Here is a 5942-nt window from a genome sequence, read left to right as displayed (position 1 = left end):
GGTGACCCGTCTCCCCATGTCTTGTGTCATGATGTCTATCTGGATGGGTTGTACTGGAATTCTAATTTCCCCACGGGGATCAACAAAGTATTTTTGAATTGAATTGAATTAAAGGCTTTAAGAGATGAACATGTCTAAAAAGATGTGATTTACTAAAAGAAAATGTGAAGCTCCATAAAAAGCTTCATATATTGTTATTACATAATTATCAGGACCTTAAACTGACTAAAACTAAATACATACTGAGTAAAAATTATACTGAAAACAGAAACTGTCTCTAAAACATACATATATATATATATATATATATATATATATATATATATATATATATATGGGTACATCTAAAATTGGAATATTGCATAAAATTGCAATTTGTTTGCCAGTCATCTCAGAAAGTGGAACTCATATATAGAATCATTACACATAGAGTGATATATTCCAAGCCTTTCTTTATTGTAATTTTGTGCAGCACAACTCAGAAACAAAATTGGTTTTAGCAGGTTTATTGAGATGGAGTTTTCTGGCAGGAACAGGACTCCGTAGCCTTCATGTTTCTGGAATCAGCTCACTATGAGAGAGAGAAGGATTAATGTCCAGTAAATGATCTTGACTGGTGAAGACGCAGTAATGCTTACCTTTTGGTTATTACGTTGAGGCTGGGGAGGAGTGAGCAAACCACAGAGGCTGAGGTTGGCAGGTTGGTGTGTGGCGTGAGCAGGTTTCTCCAGTTGGTGTAAGGCCTTGTGAACAGGCAGGGCACGTAGAGCGAGGAATGAATATTTGATCTGGTCCAGTGGATCCAGGGAGATCCTTGGGCTGTGGTAAATTCATTGAAGTATTTACCAACTTGTTAGGAGGCGGAACCACGGCGGGTTATCGAGGACGAGGGCTTGCAGTCAGCCAGCGGGAAGTGACACAGAACCTTGTAGGTAATCCTGAGCAGGGGTCAGCTGACAGGAACCTCAAAAGGGAAAAAGAGCTAGGGTTACCAGGCTGGCATTTCAGGACAGAGACAAAAACAGGGCAGGGTTAGCTGGTCTGATTACCACTCAAATTGAATCAACAATCTGATGCCTCCTCCAAGGTCTCAGCAGTATTTGAAGCTCCTCTTTGATTGCTCCAGATGAAGAACACCTGTGCAGCTGCACCTGCCTGTCGCACCCTGGTGGAGAAAGAGAAGCACAACACCCACACCACACAACAAACCTGCACTCAGCTTCGTGGCCTGTTACTAATCAGCTAATTAACTCAAAACACATGCAAAGGTTTCCTGAGCCTTTAAACTGTCTCAGTTTGGGTCATTGGCTACACAATCATGGGGAAGAATGCTGGACTGAACAGATGTCTGAAGGACAGTCATCGACACCCTTCACAAGGAGGGTAAGCCACATAAGGTCATTGCTAAGTTGGTTGTTCACAGAATTCTGTATCCAAGCATATTGACAGAAAATTGAGTGGAAGGAAGAATTGTGGAAGGAAAAGATGCATCAGCAACAGGGTGAACTGTAACCTTGAGAGGATTGTCAAGTAAAATCTCTTAAAGAATTTGGGGGAGCTTCATAAGGAGTTGACTGAGGCTACAGGCGATGCATAAGGGCCACTTCACACAGACGAATACTCGGCCTGGGCTACAAATGTTGCATTCCTCATGTCAGACCACTCCTGAACCAGAGACATCAGAAACATCTTACCTGGGCTAAGGAGAAAAGGAACTGGACTGCTCCTTAATGGTCCAAAGTCCAGTTTTCAGATTAAAGTAAATTCAGCATTTTAATTGTAAATCAAGGTCCCAGTGTTGTGATCATGAATATGACTATATTATTTAATGTTTAATATTAATACTTTGTTATTTAATTAAATTATATTTTGGTCAAGGGTTGTCCTGTGAATACCAGCCCAATAAGGCGGTGGTATTAGGACAAAATTGAAAGGGATGAGCCTAGCTCTGGCATTATTAAACAGCAAAACTCTGCACTCACACAGAATGAATTCACATGATTTCTTAAAATATAAGAATTTCTTAACAAAAATAAGTCAACTCAAAGTCAAACATATTTCAATCAACAAACTTTTTACTATGCAAGCCATTAGCAGTTGGAGCTAACAAAAGAAACTTATAGCTTGTTATCAGAATGGTAAATGGTAAATGAACTGAACTTATATAGCGCCTTTCCGGTCATACTAGAGCCACATTCACCCAATCGCACTCACTAATGCTCACACATTCATACACTGATACGCAGATCGGTAGGCAACGTGAGGTTAAGTGCCTGGCCCAGGGGCACATCGACATATGGCAGGAGGAAGATGAAATCGAACCCACAATCTTCTGATTCCAAGACGACTACTCTTTAACCACCCTTTAAATAAAGTTTGTCTAAAAACAGTGATATTGTAAATTATTAACTTTATCTTTGACATACTAGATGAATTAGCAAATTTACAATGCAATTCTTAAATATGTCTTCCTAGTCCAGTGGCTTTACCTCCTGAATGAGAGGCACACTCTAGCCACTAATTTTCCAGTCTTTATAACAGCATGAGTGTATGTGGTCACTGTTGGCAAAGCTCTCCCAAAGCCACAGTAGGTGGATGGGTAACAGGGTGGAGGATAGGAGGGGTGTGGGAGACAGAGGGTGATTCTGAGGACTCTCCTTAGTACACCTCTTGACTCTGAAGAAAAGGAGGAATAATCAGATCCTAATGGGAAGGGGATCCTTAAACTGAGGCTTCACTAATAGGACAGAGATAATTTTAGTTATTTCTGAGATAATTCACTTGGTGGTTATTGGGGGCTTAAGAATGAGGTGAGTCACACCCTAATAGTAAATGTAGAATGAGTCAGACTTAACTGTATGAACTTAATAAAAGTCTGAGAAATATTGGCTTAGTGTTTTAGTAGACAGAGAAAATTTCCAAAGCCAGGACGTTTTTATTTTCAAAATTAAAATGTGCTGGTTGTGTTTAATTCTGTATAAAATCCATTTCGGTACTTTGTGACTGGACCTTAGGATGGCGGCTTTACTCAAGCTACCAAAGTGAAGCAGTAGTTCAGTGGGGCAAAGGTGCCATGTAAAAATTTGACACGTGGATATTAAAGGAATGGAAACTTACTTTGTTTGACTGTAGATCCAACAAAAAGCTGTTGTACATGGATTCCATCTAAGCTGACAATCCAGGTGAGGACAGCATTAACCAGAGAAGAAGCCAAGATCCTGATGGTCACTCTGGAGGAGCTGCAGAGATCAACAGCTGAGATAGGAGAATCTAACTGCAACATTTGTTATTCACTTTACAAATCTAGCCTTCGTGGAACAAACGTAGCCAAAGATCATGTAGGGGATTAGGCAAAACTTTGGAAGAAGATGCACTGGTCAGATGAGACCAAAAGCAAACTTGGTCCTGGCCTACAGTCAAAAATATGCTGCTTGGCAGAAAACTAATACTGCTCATTACATGGTGGTGACAACATTATGCTGTGGAAATACCTCTCTTCAGACATAGAAACTTGTCAGAACTGATGGACAGATGGACAGAACTAAATTCAGGGCAGTCCTGGAAGAAAACCTGTTAAAGCCTGAAAAAGATTTGAGACTGGAACGGAGGGTTACCTTCCAGCGAACATTGAACCGAAACATACTGGCAGAGCTATATCCATTATGTCCTATATTGTGTTGTTCTATCATATGAAATCCCCCAAAAACACAGTTGTGGTTGTAATGTGACAAAATGTTAAAAAGGTCAATGGGTATGAATGCTTTTGCAAGGCACTGCAATTTTATTAAGAATAAATTGATCTAATAAGCCATAATGAAAGCTAAGCTATATTTTTTAATTCAGAACAAACAAGATCAGTGTGTATTTCTATGTTACATCTTTACATCAATCTCAGTCAGGTTCCGAGTACCAGGGAAGGGGTACACAGGCCTCTGACGCCTACCGGGCTTTGTCATGGACGCCTCTTGGCTCTTTTCAACTGAGCTCAGTCTAGCCCCTGGACCCTCACAAGACCTCTGAGAGACTGCTGCTGACTACCCATTGTCTGTGTGTGTATATGTGTGTGGTATATGTGTCCAAAGGGGTCTCTGGAGGCCTCCAGGGGACCAATGACTCCTCATTGTCTCCGATTGGCCTGCTGTCAAAGCTTCTTTGTTATGACAGTTGGACTGCTTTTATACAGACTAAATCACCGCTCTCAGCTGTTCATTTACGGGGTTAACCCCTGACAGCCCTTGTGAGACCAAACACACACACCGACACACATGTTACACACACAACAACCTCACGGATCATCAACATCTTCTTCAATATACCTCTTTACCTTTTCCACAAAAACCACATCCACATTCACCCTGTGAAACCGTCTCTTTATGGGGAATGAGAAAAGGAGATGAAATGAAAGGGAGGATGAGGAAGACAAGCAACAAAGCAAAGGAGGGAGAGAGAAGGCCAAAGGGCGTTCGACTTCTGACCCCTGTGTTATGGCTGGCGTCCTTTAGAGGTCAAAGGACACAACAGCCTAGGTTATTCAGTAACTACACAAGTGATTCAGCAGAAAACTTGACAGACAGAGAATAAGGAAAACACAGGGAAATTCAATGTGATTCAAATTTGAATCATCTGTGGGACAGGAAATGAAGTGTTTTCAAAGCAGTGAAACACAGATTACCGGTGGGGCCTCCTAACTACTTCAGCAATGAGAGTGGAACAACAACTGCACGTGTGAGGAGCTGTTGAAATAGATGAAAAAACAACAAAACATTAAATCATCATCAGAAAACAAAGTACCTAGATTAGTTCACAGTTGTTTTTCCTTGGCTGTATAACAGCCTGCATTCCAATCCTTCTGTATCTCACTGGCAGACTACTTTCACTGTCTGATGAAAACTAACTTGTGTGTTCATTAGTTGAAAAAGTGGAGCATGGTGTTACTATTGATTTCTAAGATCAACACTGAAGTATATTGATCTCACTGTTTTTTTTAATAGAGAAAACAGGACCAACTTTTTTCGCCGCAGTCAGTGTGGATGTGTGCCTGTCTAACCTTGGACTATGTTAATATGCTTTTTTCAATCATGTTTAAGATAAAGCTTTTACTTGCAGTATTTACCTGTACATAAACTGTTAGTCACATTGTGGTCACCAGAACTCTTTCTCCACTGATTTGGCACAAAAAAACTCTTTCTTTTTTGTATATTTCTAGCCAAGCTAGAGCAATTTTTACTCTGTTTGGACGTGGAGTTCTTCTGTGATTGAACTTTGTTTCTGGAACAGTGTAGTCAGATGGATGTGAAATGTATCTGCAATCAGATCAGAAGTCTCAGGTTTAGTGATAGCCTCTGTTATAATGGAAGATATGGGATGAATGATGCAAAGAATCCATCATTTCCAGAGAAACGCTCCACGTTCAAACAAGCAGCATATGATGAAACTTACCTACCTGCCACCCTGCCAGGGTAGGTTCGGTCAAAACAAGTACCAGTTGAGGACAGGCTGGACCCAGCAGAAAATATAGGTTTACACTGGTACCTTGATGACCCTGTATGTGAGCTTCTAATACTTGACCCAGGCCGTATTGAATGGGAGATGTATTTCTCATATTCTAATTCAGATGTCAAACTCCAGGCCTCAAAATCTGGTGTCATGTAACTTTTTTATGTGTCTTAGCTTCATCTCACCAGATTTAAAAAATAAAGCCATGCCTACACAACTTGACCGCATGCTGAGGATGTCATTCGCCATTTAATTGGACTAGTGACACATCTGAAAGTTGTGGGACATCGGCCCTCTGCGCCTGGAGCTTGACACTCCTCTTTGGACCTACTGGTAAAACCTGATCAAGAACAGCTGTGATGGGATGGTGACCTGTTCAAAGGGTACCCTGCATCTTGCCCAATGACCACTGCACCAGCCCACACCCTGCACCGATAAACAGGTAT

General features: G+C 41.1%; 1 long non-coding RNA gene across 2 annotated transcripts; it reads right to left on the bottom strand.

Moving 5' to 3' along the window:
• Positions 1-435: 435 nt before the first annotated feature.
• LOC124857311 lies at positions 436-4237 on the bottom strand. Of its 2 annotated transcripts, XR_007035566.1 has the most exons (4): positions 3118-4237; positions 1050-1165; positions 639-964; positions 436-571 (listed from the first exon to the last, which is right to left on the bottom strand). It is a non-coding gene; the product is annotated as an uncharacterized LOC124857311 (long non-coding RNA). The 2 variants fall into 2 exon arrangements; XR_007035565.1 differs by lacking the exon at positions 3118-4237 and having other exon boundaries at positions 1050-1836.
• Positions 4238-5942: the final 1705 nt, after the last annotated feature.

The sequence above is a fragment of the Girardinichthys multiradiatus genome, chromosome 20 (genome assembly GCF_021462225.1).
Source record: "Girardinichthys multiradiatus isolate DD_20200921_A chromosome 20, DD_fGirMul_XY1, whole genome shotgun sequence".
Classification (NCBI taxonomy): Eukaryota; Metazoa; Chordata; class Actinopteri; order Cyprinodontiformes; family Goodeidae; genus Girardinichthys; species Girardinichthys multiradiatus.
This window is presented reverse-complemented; position numbering and strand designations above follow the sequence as displayed.